The sequence below is a fragment of the Camellia sinensis genome, chromosome 11, assembly GCF_055761805.1.
Source record: "Camellia sinensis isolate YWXY chromosome 11, ASM5576180v1, whole genome shotgun sequence".
NCBI lineage: Eukaryota > Viridiplantae > Streptophyta > Magnoliopsida > Ericales > Theaceae > Camellia > Camellia sinensis.
This window is the reverse complement of record NC_138971.1, coordinates 127,250,849-127,266,952: the sequence shown is the minus strand read 5'-3', so window position 1 is coordinate 127,266,952 and position 16,104 is coordinate 127,250,849.

The following is a 16,104-nucleotide window of genomic DNA, read 5'->3' as shown; positions in this document are numbered from 1 at the left end:
AAGAGGAGGAAATCTACGCTCGAGCGGACTGATTTTCGTGCTCGAGCGGATGTACTTTATTCTTGTGTCTTGGCGCTCGAGCGGGCCTTATTGCACTCGAGTGGACCTAGTTTTTTGTTCTTGACGCTCGAGCGTTGTGTTCTCCGCTCGAGCGGGAATGTCGTATATCAGTTGGCAGCTGGGCATTTTAAAATCACTTTTTACATTCTCTCTCTCTCTCTTACTTTCTAAAAAGACATTTTGAGAGTTCCTCTCTCTAGAAACTCCCTTCTCTCTAGGGTTTGATCTAGTTAGAGTGTTTCCTTTTCCTTCGGCCTTTGTAAAAGTTGGGTTGATCGTCGAGGGCTACACTTTGATCCGAGAATATTGAGTTTTGGAGCACGTTGAGTTTCTTCATCTTCTTTCCTTAAGCTCCGAATTTGAGGTAGGGATTCCTATTCACTTTTATGGTCTTTGACATAGATTTTTGGTTGTTTTGATAAAGTGTTGAAGTTGGGTAATTTTGGGACTTAGGGTTTCAAAATGTTGAAAAAGGGTTTTGTTATTTTGATTTCAAGAATGTGTATTTTGAGTTTCAAAATAATAATATTGTTGTTGGTTGTTGAAATATAGACCATTGGATCAATATTGGGAAATGGGGTAGAAAACCCTAATTGGTTGTATAAATTAATTGGTATGATTAATTTGAGAAAATGGTGGTTATATGGAATTGAGTTGGAAATAATGAAATTGGTTCATCAAATGGTTGAATAGTGGAGTTAGATTTATTAATCGCTCACTTTTGAAAACATTGATATTTTATCTGTTGGAGCTTTTATTATCTGTTTAGAAATAATTGCTTGGTCTACTGGTGGAGGGTAGTTTTGATTGTTGTAGACAATGCATGATGATTAGGCAAACTAAAACTAATCAATTGGTTATGTCATAGAGTATGACGGTTGATAGAATACATTAACGTTATGTATTGATTGATTGTGTATATTACCTTTGTGTATATACGTTGTGTGTGTGGAAGGAGATAGGGGATGTACTCCACGGTTTAGGGGAAGATAGGAGATGGACCTCTAAACCGGATGTTGTTTAGGGGATGGACTCCATTGATACAGCTCATATGCTTGTCAGATAATGTATTGATATAGCTCATATGCTTATCTTTGGAAGTGTTGATACAGCTCATATGCTTATCTTTGGAAGTGTTGATATAGCTAAAATGCATATCTGTTGAATTGTATATCTGTTGAATTGTGGATACAGCTTGTATGCTTATCTGTTGAGATGTTGATACAACTAATATGTTTATTTATTGTAAAAATGGGAAATGTTTAATATGAGTCACTGTCTCATATAAGTGGTTGGCCAGGTTCTGAACCGTTGATGTAAATTGTGAGATTGATAAGAAATGGAAACTGAAATAAAACATGAACATAGTGGTCATGAAATGGGAATGGGTTATGAATTGGTTTATAGAAATTGAACATTTATCAATTGCTAATGTCTTAATCATTGCTCATACTGTGTTTAGCATATCTCTACTGGGCGTTGGCTCACCCTTTATGGGACATTATTTTCAAGTACAGGTAGTATGTCACCTCCAAGGACATAGCTTGGAAGATGATGAGAGTTGAAGACTCTTTTGTTATTTTGTTTGTATTACGTGTATATCAAGCCAAGGGCTTATTTTGTATAGAGTTAGTACTCTTCTTTTGTGTAACCAGGTGTTGACTTGGAAAGCTGTAAGCCCATAGGGCATTTCCTTTTGTTGTTAACATGTAATACAGTTGTAAGAATTACTCTGATGAATAGAAATGGTTAGTTTCTTTTATATCAATGCATGTCTAAAGTGATGGGTTTTATGTATTATTTTGAGGGCGTTACATCTTTTCTATGGCAAAACTATTTTTAGGTAATGTTTGTTTTCATTACATGAACTTCTACCTTGAAGCTAAGCTTCGTTCAACATAGTATATTTTTATTTTCTATTTTTTACCTTTCCCCTTCTGCCTACAATTTGCCCTCAAACGCCTAACCACGGCTCTCACGGGCTCTTCAGCTAAGGTTACTCAGTAATAAAATAGAAAACAACAGATACTACAAAGTTGCAAAGCATGTAATATTAATGAGCAAACAAGCATTCCATAAACTTAGTTTTTCTAAAAAGAAAATAAATTTTTAGAATAGAAGAGTTACCCTTTTGAAATATTTAAGGAAAAAGAGAGACTACTCACACTTCATATTAATAAGAAATATACTTACAAGGATTATATTACAAACTCTGAAATTCTGAAAGACTTAGTACACTTAGAGGTTTTTTGAGAGGGGTTGCAAATTTTTTACAAAGCAAAGTGAAGTGGAATTTTTCATTCGGCCTCTTCCGTTGGCATGAATGCTAATTTACACAACTCAAAAGAAAGCTAAAAACAAAAACTTCAATCTATGCTCTACATCTAGACTTCCCTTAAATTCAAAACCTATAAGCCTAGACATAGGTAGGCTTTTTCACCACCTAATAAAGACAAGGCTATAAGGATACAATTATATGCCTATATTGACGATTTTTCTACACAGATAAAAACAAGTAGAGGGTTTGGATAATGATGTCGGGTATTGCTTTGTTTGTATACATAAAACAGATTATAAAAAATAAAATATATAAATAAATTTGACATAGTTTTGAAGAAAATGTAACTGAAAGTAAAAAGGTTCAAAAAAAAAATATTTGGACTTTTTAAGTTTTACTAGGTGACCTGAAATTTAAAAATCTACTTCTTTGAACTTTTAAATTTGGGGAACTTATCTATAGGTTTCATATATAAAGTTTAAAACTCATTTAGTTCCAAAATAAAATAACATATTTTTAATTGTTACTAAAAAAAATATTATTTTTTTTAATTTAAAAAAGTTAGTACATCTACCGCCGAACTTCCTTTAAACAGTCAACGGAGACTCACTGGAATGCTCAACGTACCAGGAAGTCATCGGAGTATCTCTAGAAATTTGTCGAAATATCACCGAAGTGTTCTGAATGTCATTGACGTTTGTTGAACGTCAAAAATATCGTCGGAGATTCACAGGAATATTCAAAATATTATGGGGAAAAAATAGAATAAATGGAGAAATTCAAGCAAAAAACATTGTAAAATATGCTAAATATTGATTAACTGAAAGGGGAAAAAATGTAACTCCCACAAACAACAACAATGGGGAAAAAGCATATGTTATTCTTAAAAAAATTTAGGAATTAAGTAAATAATCTTTAATATTGATCAAACTGAGAAGCAAGTTTTCAAACTGTAAAATTGTTACAGTTTCAAAGTATGATTCTATTAAGCATTTATCTTTATTAATCAAACTGAAAACATGTTATGAAACTGCAAAATTTTATAGTTTTAAAGTATGATTCATTTCAGCACCAAAAAAATTGAAATTATAAAATTTTGCAATTTTCACCGCCTGTAAATAAAACTCGAAAACAACTTATTCAGAACTTGAAAATTTTCTCCATTAAAACAGGAAAAGAGAAATATGTAGCAGAGAAAAAATTAGAAAATTTAAGAGATCGAAAGAGAAAAATAGATATAGAAAGAGAATTGTACTCCGACAATTATTTTTACTTTAAATTTAGTCGAATCTGTTGTAAAACTACTCATATCTGATATAGATCTACATCAAATTTGAGTAGATCTACTTTTCTTCCTCGTTGTCAGTGTCGATGGTGGTTGTCGGTGACCGTATCTCAACAAGAGAAAGTGAAGAAGGAATGTATGGTCGTCACTAATCATCGAATATCAGAAAGAGAAAGAGAGAGAGAAAGAGAAAAATAAAGCACAGAGAAAGAAAAGAAGACGAAGGCAACGAAGGCGTAGAGAAAGAGGAGAAAAATGCTCACAGGACTTTTGAGAGTGCACAAAAGATTGTAAGACTAAATAGAGTTCTCCTATTTTAAGTAGGACTTGCGAGCTAATTTGGCCATTTAATTTTTACTTGTATAATCCTAATGCATAATCCTTCACAAATTATTCTAGTGTATAATCTCTCCACTAGGCTGTACGCGACAATCTATAAATTCTCAATAATAGAGGCAATCAACATCATTATACTATCATATGAGAAAAAATAATATTAATTAGTGTGTTTGGTTTGAGTTTTTTTGAAAATTGAGTTTTTTGGTTTTCGTGTTTTTTTATTTTTAGTGAATATTTTTAAAATTTAAATATTTTTTTTACTTTTTTAGATACACCTTACTTAGATGTATCTAAAAAGTAAAAATATTGTGAAAAAATATTTAAAATAATTAATAAATACATGAAAATACAAAAAATGTATTGAATTATCGTGTATTTTTTTTTATATTTTTGGTATTAAGTGAATTTTTGAAAGGTTTTTTTTACAAATTTTTTACTCTTTAGGTATATTTACGTTAGGTATGTCTAAAAAGTTTAAAAAAAATAAAAAAGAATTTGCTTAAAATATTAAAAAAATCAATAAAAACAAAAAAAACACGAAAAATAAGAAAGCAAAATTTTCTGAAAAGTGTTTTTAGATAAGTGTAACCAAGCAAAGAAAACAAGAAAGTAGGCTTTTTTATTGGTTCCTGCTTTTGATCTGATAATTAAAATTGTCTGTTTTATTTCTCAACAAAAGAAAATAAATAGCATTTTTGTATTAGATAAATTTTTCTATTAATATTTTTATTGATGATTAGACTGTGATAGTGGAGGAGTTTCATTGTTATCATTTTGCATTTAGAGAGTGAAAGTTCACTGTTTTTATAACAGTTCCGGTTTAGACTCGACCATTTTCATGTTCTTAGATTCGGAGTTCCATATCTTTAATTGTTATTATACCCTTTTCATCTTATTGATAGTTGAGCTGGGTTGTTTAGATTTGTTGGTTGTATTTGAAACAGGTTTGGGAGATAATTTTTCAAAAGAGTTATGTCCATTTCATTTCTTGTTCGCTCGAGCAGTGCTTTGGCTACTCAAGCAGTCTTTGAGATCTCTCAATATATTTGCAGGTTTATAAAACTTTTGGAAGTAGGGTGATCTTCGCTCGAGCGAACTGTTCTTCGCTTAAACAGTTTTTTGTAGGTCTGAACTTATAGGAAGAGATCATTGTGTGCTCGAGCGGTGTTTTGGTCGCTCGAGTGGTGTCTTTTTTGTGTCTAACGCTTGAGCGGTGGTTTGGTCGCTCGAGCGATTTATACATATATTAGATTGGGGAGAAGCCTCTTTCAATCACTTTTTACTTCTAGACCTAATTTTTTCACTCTCTCTCTCTCTGTAATTCTTGCCTAAATACCTCAGATGCACCCAAATCTATTGATTTCTCCACCATAGTTCATTGGGAAAAAAGGTAGAGCTCATTGAAAACTTCATTTTAATCGGAGAAGATCTTGTTTTTGACTCCGTCAAACTTCTACTCTTGCTCTCTTCTTCTTTTACTTTGAGGTAGGGATTTTTTTCAACCTTTTGTATGATTCATAGCTTGGTTATTTGCTCTTTAAAAAAAAGTCTAGTGATTTTGGGACTTTGGGTTTAAATCTAGAGTTTGATTTTGAAATGTAAAAGATGAGTTTTTCAAATGGATTCTTGAGAAAGGTTATGGGAGTATGAATATTGTTGAGTTGTGTTGAAATGTTGGAAATTCCTTCCTTAAATGTGATTTTGAAAGTAAAGGATGTTTTATTGAAAAATCATTGATGTTTGATTTATGAAAGAAAATGCAAAGATGTTGGGTTTAAAAAGATAAGATGAGTGTATCTGTTGATGATAAGAGTGGAATTGGATAGATATTATCACTTCCATTTCGAAATTTATGAGATTATACTCGTTGTATGTTGAGTAAAGATACCTGTCTTGGGCTATCGGTGAAGACTAGCTTTGATTGTTGTAGAAATTGTATGAGGATTAGGTTAATTGAAACTAATTACTCATACATCTTGTACGGAGTATTGTTTCATACTTGAATATTGAAAATATATTGTTTTGAGAAAAAAATGTGTATACCTTGGTGAATCTGGTTAAGGGGTGTAGTTGTGGTTTTGGTTTATTGTGTTGGCCTTTGTGTCCTTGGTGAAAGTTCAGAAATCCACGCGGTTAGGTGTCGATCCTTCTAGTTAGTGCCGATAAAATGGCTTTGGTAGTGCTTATATAGCTTACTAGCAAATACGTACCTAAAAATTCTCAGTGTTTTGTATCCATTACCTTGTTTTCTGATATAAAAAGTATTGTTTTTATGAATTGATATATAATATTGGCGTTGCATTGTTTTGAAAGAAAAAGCATAATGTTTGACAAATGGCATGCATATGCATTCACCTTATGACTTTGTTAAGCTTTATACGTTGTGTTCAAGTATCATTATTGGGCTTTAGCTTATCTTACACGGAAAACAACTTTCAGGTGGTGATAATATGCCTCCACCAAGGACATAGCTTGGGAAGGCTTGGAGCCGAGAGCTTCTTTTTGTTTCTTTTATGTAATTATTTTGTACAAGCTTTGGGCTTTCTATGTATTGAGTTTAACTCACTTTTGTTGTACCCAAGCATTGACTTGGAAAGATGTAACCATTAGGGTATAAATTTATTTATACACCCTTTTATTACATTTCATTTACACATGTCACATGCTATAGATTCAAGATTTAGGATTTATAAATGTATATACGCATATGTCATTTTTTGTATGCTATAATCAAATCGATGAAAGGTTAATATTATGTAAATTTCTATTTTTCTATCGAATATCATGAGGTGGATTGTTGTTATTATTTTGGAGTGTTACAGTTTTGCTTGTTGGACAATTAAATTTCATTAAGTATTTATTTTTTAATATATAAATTTTAAATATTTTACTGTTTTGATAAATTTTTCTACTAATATTTTTGTTGGTGATACTGAGAGAGGTAGTGGAGGAATTTTTCTATTAATAGAATAAATTGTGGTTTTTGAACTTCAAGTAACTATAAATTTGTGTATCTTCATTTGCTTGAGATGGCTTATTATTCTTATTAAATTATCATTTCATGTCTATTTTTTGAGATAACATTTTTTTTTCCCTTTACAACTATAAGATTTCATTGTGAAATACTAGACATGGACAATGAAATTTTACTTTGTTAACTATTAGTTTGTACAGTGAAATTTCACTACATTTTTTATTATAATTTCGTATTCATAATAAATTTTGATGAGAGAATTCTAAAATTACAAATTTTATTTAAAAATATACTTGTCCAACAAAATTATGGGATTTTAAAGTTTAAAAAGCATAATTAGCTACTAAGGTTTTTTGGCAAATGAGGCATGCGTTGCTTTATAGGTTATTATTTCGCTACAAAGCCTGTAGGGGTATAATTATGGCCCAGCCGGGCCTCGTGGGCTTAAGCCTTTTTGGTGGGTGTGAAAACCCCACATTTAATTATTCTTAAAAGAAAATAAATTAATTAATTAATAAATAAAATTTATCTACAGTCTATCTGAATTGTATATTAGTGTAAAAGTTAGTTTTAAATTGACTCAATTCAATCACTAACAAAGACATTATTAAGAATAATAATTTTGTGGGTGTTCAATATTTGTTGTTTATAAATTATTTTAATTAGGATTCGATATGATAATTATTCTTACTAAATACCTTAGTTAAAAATCTTAATGTATCAATTTTTAGAAAACCCACACAAATACAAAAAAAAAAAAAGGAATCAAACCTTTGCAGAAATTCGGTGGAGGCTTTCCACATGTTGGTTTACATGCTTGTTTAGGGAAGAAGAGCTGATGATGCTCTTGGAATTGAGGGAAAGAAAACTTGGAATGAAGATAAAGAAAGAAAGAGAGAGAGAGAGATTTGTGCAACAAACATTGTGTATATATATATATATATATATATGCATGCAAGATTGTCTATAGGGTGCATGCAAGCATTCGGTGAGGGAAAAAAAAAAAAAAAAAAAGAAGAGAGAAATCCCTGAAGCAACCAAGCTTAGTGATAGGAGAGGAAGAAGAGTAGGAGATTAAGGAAGCCAAAATTCTCAACCATTTTGTCACCCTATTACTGAGTAAGAAAACCGTCTCAGCCCACTCATTTTTATATTTTCAGATTATATACATATGATAAAATGCCTAAACTTGTAGATAGGATTTTATTTATAATTGTATAAAAAAATTTATGATGGTATATTAAATATTGGTAATCTGAGCATCAAGATAATATTGTGGAATTTGAACTTGCATGTGTAGTTTATGTAATTAAAAGATTATTGGAGATGTTATTTGGCCTTTTAAATCTGCCAGAAAGTTGTACGAATTTTTAGATAATTTTATACTCAAAATTTGAAGATAATTTCTTCTAAAAAGTTGTTTATAATGATGTCTAGTTCATCCACAAAATTTTTCAACAATTATTGAGTTTTTTACGAATTTATACAGATTTTTAACCAAATCTGGAGCCATAGACAGATTTTATTGTGCGTTTGAAAAATCATTAAAATTTTTATATTAAACCAAATCTGATAATTTCTAAGAAAAAAATGAAATTTGAGAAGTCTAGTTTCATAATAAATTTTTAGATCATGGAATTGATTTATAAATTTAAGTATGGAATTAATTTAAGAAAATGTGATAAATCTGTGTCATAAACACTCTTGGAATTTTTAAGAATTATTTATAATTTATTTTTGAAAAATCCTCTCTGAAAAATGACAATAACATGTTTATTGAGTATTCTATAGATTTATATGAATTTTAGAGTTGTATAAGTAATTTATTTATAATTGTATTTGCAAGATATACGTTCTGAAAATTTTGACAGATTAAGGAGGAATAAAAAATTATCTCTTCAATTGTTTATTTATAACTTATTTTTGGAAAATTCTTTCTGAAAAATGACCTAAGCATATTTATTGAATATTCTGTACATTTTTACGAATTTTAGAACTGTATAAATAGTTTATTTATAATTTTTATTACTTAAGGTATAACCTAAAAATTTCTGGACAGATTTAAGATTATCACTTCAATTATTTATTTGGAAAAAAAAAAATCAGTTATTGTGTTGGTCTAATTCGTCAAATATTGTAAATTAGTAATCCATGTATGGGTGTATTGTGGTTTATTTAATATTGTGCTAGTTTAATCTTATAGATTAAAAGTCCATGCATGTGTGTAATTATGATTTATTTTTATTTTTATTTTTTTTTGGTATCTACATTATTATTTCATACCATAGTTTAAATAAATTGTTTATTTAAATTTTGTACAATTGTTTATTATTGTGTGACATATGTAATATTTTATGTTGGGAATTTTAATGAGTTGGTATAACATTATTAGTAATTAAATGTTGAATTATTGTGAATATCTCAACAAGTAAAAAAACACGAAGTTTAACCAATGGTACATTAAAATTTAAAAGTGATGGGGTGAGCCCGGCTTAGAATCTTGCGCAAGTGAGTTGCGAACCCTAACATAGCACGGGAAGGTATTTCGGCTCTTATCGGTGTAGGCGATATAAGGTTGGTGGTGCGGGTGTCACAACATAGACCGTTCCCTTGGGGCAGACCGTGATGTCACGACTCGGGTATGTAACTCTGGTACGTGGGCATCATTGGTAGTTACAATAAGTAACATTTAAATATTTGACCAAGGGGGAGTCAGAATTGCCCGTGGCCATTGTTTAGCGGTTGAGTGGAAATAGTGCTCCGTGGGGAGTTACTTAAACTTATCTGATAAACTAAATCTATGAGAATTTAAAAAGAAAAGTGGGCATTTTCCTTATGATGAAATACTACCTCTGTTTGTCAATTTTATTTATTTACTATCTATTGTTATTATTTCAACTGATGGCATTCCTTTATGCTTACTAAATGTTACTTGTTAAACTGTTACTGCACATTATTCATAATTTATGAGTATTATTATCGGAGTGGGTATTTTCGGGTGGTAGTGTCTTATTGAGCTCGTCACTTACTGGCATTCCCGTTGCCTTGGCATTTTATGCCAGGTACCGAAGAAACCGAAGGAAACATCAAGGCCTTGCAAGGCGACACTCAGCCTTGGTTAGCTTGAAGAGTGCCCAAGTTTCATGAACTATTTCCTAAAAATTCTAGTTTTTCTCTAAGTTTCTTTTTATATTTGTGTCATTTCGGTTATGTACTAAGACTAATTTGTGATGTAAGAATTTTAAATTCTGGGTTGTTAATTAATGGATGTTAGTAATATTGGTGGCAGTATTGATTTTAAGTTTCTAAATCTTATTATGATGTCCTTAAATTTTGGAGCATCACAGTGGGCCTGGCCAGGCCGTAGGCCGAAAAGTGAGGTCTAGGCCCACTCAGGATATGACCTAGGGTCTGGGATAAGGCCTAGGTCACAGGCTAAGCTTGCAGGGGTTTTTTTTTTTTTTTCTCTCTCTTTTTTTTTCGAAAAATGAGTGATAAATATATTATGTATATAGATTATTTATGAGGACTAAAAAATAAAATAAAAATTATACTACAATATTTTAGTTAAGATTAGTGATTTGGATACGTAAAAAATTGACCAAAAGCCCAAAGGTGCTGCCCCAAAGCCCAAGTCCAGCCAAGCAACCTGAATCAAAAGAAAAGCCCAAATCATTGATAGGTCCGTCAGAGAGAGGACAGTGTCACATGACCAAAGCCCGAGTAAAATCACTTTATAGAAGAAGATCTGCAGAATATAATGATGCCCTTAGATTCATTCATAATCAGCGGTAAGGATCGCAATCGTCAAAGATAGGAGCATAGGTCTAACCAATTCAAATGACACAACCATCTGATGAACCTAATCGAACGTATGGCAATTGACAAGTTGGCCACTAAACGTCTGGCATAATCTAAACTGCACACAACAAGATAATCTAACAGCAAGGATCAAAGCAACCTTGCCACTTGCCCGACCAAAGTCTGGTAATAACCAGAGCCCTTAGATGAAAATGCCAATCCAACAGCTAAGGCCAGGACAATAACACTATAAAGTGAAGAATAAAGAAAAGCCAATGAGGTAACAAAAAGGAAAAAAAAATCTTTCTTTCCAACCAAATATTATATGGCTGATCATATTTCTGACTTGATTGTCGGTGGGTCCTCCCGACCATCCCTGGTCAGGATTGATCACTGAATAATTGGTTTCTCTTTGAAGAGTAAAGGAATGAGTATCTCATCTTGCATTCCCTGTGGAGAATCTTTTTGAATTCCACAAATGAGATGTTTAGTTATGTTTCATATGTGGTGGTATTTAAATTTAATTATGTATAACTTATGTTTTTTTGGTTATGAACTTATGACAAGTTGGCCACTAAACGTTTGGCATAATCTAAACCGCACACAACAAGATAATCTAACGGCAAGGATCAAAGCAACCTGGCCACTTGCCCGACCAAAGTCTGGTAATAACCAAAGCCCTTAGATGAAGATGCCAATCCAACTGCAAAGGCCAAGACAATAACACTATAAAATGAAGAATAAAGAAAAGCCAATGAGGTAACAAAGAGGAAAAAAAAAATCTTTCTTTCCAACCAAATATTATATGGCTGATCATATTTCTAACTTAATCGTCGGAGGGTCCTCCCGACCATCCCTGGTCTGGATTGATCACTGAATAATTGGTTTCTCTTTGAAGGGTAAAGGAATGAGTATCTCATCTTGCATTCCTTGTGGAGAATCTTTTTGAATTCCACAAATGAGATGTTTAGTTATGTTTCATATGTGGTGGTATTTAAATTTAATTATGTATAACTTATGTTTTTTTGGTTATGAACTTATGACAAGTTGGCCACTAAACGTTTGGCATAATCTAAACCGCACACAACAAGATAATCTAACGGCAAGGATCAAAGCAACCTGGCCACTTGCCCGACCAAAGTCTGGTAATAACCAAAGCCCTTAGATGAAGATGCCAATCCAACTGCAAAGGCCAAGACAATAACACTATAAAATGAAGAATAAAGAAAAGCCAATGAGGTAACAAAGAGGAAAAAAAAATCTTTCTTTCCAACCAAATATTATATGGCTGATCATATTTCTAACTTAATCGTCGGAGGGTCCTCCCGACCATCCCTGGTCTGGATTGATCACTGAATAATTGGTTTCTCTTTGAAGAGTAAAGGAATGAGTATCTCATCTTGCATTCCTTGTGGAGAATCTTTTTGAATTCCACAAATGAGATGTTTAGTTATGTTTCATATGTGGTGGTATTTAAATTTAAGGAAAAGTCTACAATGTGCACGCTCTAAAAGGGCATATGATATGCACTCATTGTGTGGTCTATATTGTTCCGCCTCATAAAAAGTAACTTGCTAAACAGGTCATTTAACAGGTTACATTAAAAAATCATAACTTTTTTTAAATATCATAACAATTACTACAATGAATCATAGCAATGCCATAATATACACAACGGTGTCATAACAAAGACACTATCAATCATAACAATATGATAATGACTCATAACAAATATAGTTATTTTCAACAAATTATCATAACATTTGAATCGTAACATTTTTTATTATGATTTATCATAACAAATCATAACTTTTGATAGTACAAATCATAACGTTTACTAATGAATCATAACCATAACACATTGATTGTAACTTTTTTGCCTACAATCATAACGAAATTAACAAAATATCATAACTTTTATCAATGAATCATAACATAACACATTGATTGTAATTTTGTTCCGAAAATCGTAAAAATGTTGACAAAACATCATAACTTTTAAAATTTCAAACACAATTGATTGTGTAATCAATTGGTATAGCATATAAGAGTGAATGAAAAACCATAATTGATTGCAAAATCGATTGGATTCAAAGACCACAATTGATTATACAATCGATTAGTAGCCAAGGTTTTGAACAATCACAATTGATTGTGCAATCCATTAGAATATAAGGGAGATTCAAATATCACAATTGATTGTGCAATAGATTGTAGGCATCTTTGATATAATAAACATAATTGATTCAATAATCAATTAGTTTTCATAAGCCACACTAAACCAATTAATTCCTAACTTATACATAGTTCCAATCAATTAGTAAAAGCCTAATCATTACCATCAATTTAGTCAGGATTTGAATAGTAATTGATCGGTTGATCGGTTGTCATTTTTATGTAATTATGTTGTTGTGTTGTCATTACCTCGAACATTATCACTAACATAAACGCATGACACTCCAACTACATTTCTCACTCTACGATTCTCTCTCTCTCATTATCTTCAATGTTAAATGTTATTGCTATGACTATCTCATCGACTCTCACTTTTTCTTTCCTTGTCATTATTAGTGAATTAGATAACAATGTTATTGTTACCAACTTCAATTAATCACACCCTTTGATCCACTGAAACACAACCATCATCATCGACTTAGACCACTATAATAGCATTGTTACCGCTACTAGTGTCATGTTATCGTTATATCCAAATGATGACGTTGGCTATAAATCACTTTGACACATTTATAACTCTAGCACATACCAGTATTAGTCATTGCCTATTATTTCGTAGTCGGTCACTATCGTTTTACTGTTACTCTTTTTTTAAAATAATAAATTCTATTTTCATTCATTGTTTGTCATTGTACCCACCTTAGTCCCTATATTATTTGTCTTTTCTTACTTTTGGTCCAATTTGCTAACTTCTGAGGGTAACTTTAGAATTTTAAAAATTAATTTTCCTACTTTGATCATTTAGAAAACTTTGTTTTCCCACTTCAAAATAGATAGGTCATGGCAAGCGGTAAATGGAAGTGTTCTACGATGGAAGATTGCATGTTAAGGTGGTCTATAGCAGAGGTTTTTGTACAAATGAAGGTGAACTTGACCCATGCCACATTTTCCATCACAAAAGTATAACATTTGTTATAATTTGGACCAAAGTGAAAAGAATATAATAGTTTCGAGACCAAAGTGAGAAAGTATTCATTGGCAAGCGGGGTGAAGGTGTAATTTACTATTTTACAAAATGTAAACCATGCCCTAATTTGTGATGAAATTGTTGATGTAATTAATATCATATAATAATTAATATTTATTATTAGAAAATATGCTAACATAATTTAATATGAAGATTTAATAATTTTAATAAAGGTAAAAGAGGAAATATTATTTTGCCTTTCATACTATCACTGAAAAATTAATAATATTAATTTTATTAATATTATTAAAATAATATTAATATTAATATTTTTAGAAAATATGCTAACCTCTGTTATTTTAATAATATTAATTTTACACTTAGTTTATTTGATTTTGGATTAATTTTACCCCCGCTATTAGCTTATGTTCATAATCCAATGAAAATTGCTAACATGGCAATGAAATTTAAAATTTCATTTTACCGTCCAAACTATCTATAAAATATCAATTAGACCTCCAAACTTCATTTTATTCAAAGAACTAATTGATATTTTGGATGCCACATGAGCAATTTCTATCTGATCATAGACCGTAATGGATGGTGGAGCAAAATTGATGCAAAATCGAATAGTGGTTGGATTGTTTTTTGAGTTATAGTTTGAGGGAAAAATGATATTTTCTCAAAGTGAAATTTCAATATTTTTTTTAAAAAAAATATATAGTTTGAAGAAAATAAAAAATAAAAGGATGTTCATAAATTTGCGTAATTATTTGACCTCACCAAATTTAAAAAGGTGGATTACCTCGAGCCCCTGTGATTTGGATTTAAGGGCATTGTTTGGGCTTGTGGGGCACTTCACGGATTCTATTTCGAATCCAAACCATTAATTTTGTTGGATATTTTGTGTATTTCATTTACACAACAAGATAGAGCAGTCTAATAATCATAACATGTTCAATTTATGGTGTTTGTCAAAACAAAATGAACAAAATTGGTGTTTTTAAAATTTAATCATCAATTTTTGTAATGAAGGCATTCAAGAAAAACTAAAAAATGCAGATACATATTGTTTCCATTTTTCCAGTCATTAAGAAAAATGAAGGCAAAAAAGTAAGATTTGAGGAGATCCATCTCAAAGAAAAAACACAAATGTAATAGGAGACAAAACTAGTAGATTATATTTCTTCCCAGGTAACAAGTACAAAAAACTCTAATGAGTATAATCTCAATAAACAATATATTTTCCTCAACAAGTGCTGTTGCATTTTATATCTGTTACTAACAAGGTCGATTCATTTCTCCAGAATTATGTGCAACAGGTAAATCCTTTTGGAACGCTTCTGACACTTTAACAACATTTTCAGATGATTTGGGTCGTGTTAATGGTCTTCTTAAGAACTTCAGTTGCCACCTTTTAGGTATGATCTGTCCTAACAATTTCATTTGCTCCTTCCTGAACTTCCTATCAGCATACCATTTTCCACCCCGCCAATCCAAACCATACCTACAATTCAGCGAGAAACAAAGGGAGAAATTGTAACACAAATTACAATGTAGAAAGCATAGTTTTGCAAGTGAAGAATCGACAATTGAATGAAAAAATGACCCCCAATCTTTAAACCAACATACCATGATATAGAAAGCAGATAGTCAAGCCAGGTATGTCGTTTGCATGAAATCTACAAGGATGAAGCCAGGCCAAGCTTAAATAAAAACTGCTAATTAACAACTTTGAGGAACATATCGGTGATAACTAAGTGAGCTAGGTAAAATATAAGGTCTCCTTCCTCTTCATGTTCAAGTTCAAAACCCCAGCTCAAGTAAAATAACAATTTCTATCAGGATACAACATTGGAGGCTTCTATTCACTCATTAAAAAGCATGTTATATGAAACAAAATTTTCAGTCAAATAGGCATTGTCATCTTTTTGTCACTTTCTTCAATAGCTAAGCATACCCCATTGGCTAACACATCTATGACAAAATATCAACAAACAAAAGGAAGAAAACAAAAGAAACTTAGGAAACCGCAACAATATAATTGATTTAGCACTTTGTACATGAAATTAATTCCAATCTTTCTGAATTATTGTCAGTGCAATAGCAATTACACTCCCATCAACCTATCAATACACCAATAAACATACAATGTAGGGGCATATGATAGAATATATACATCATAATTTGAAACCATTTGATGCAGCATGGTCTCTCAAGGCACT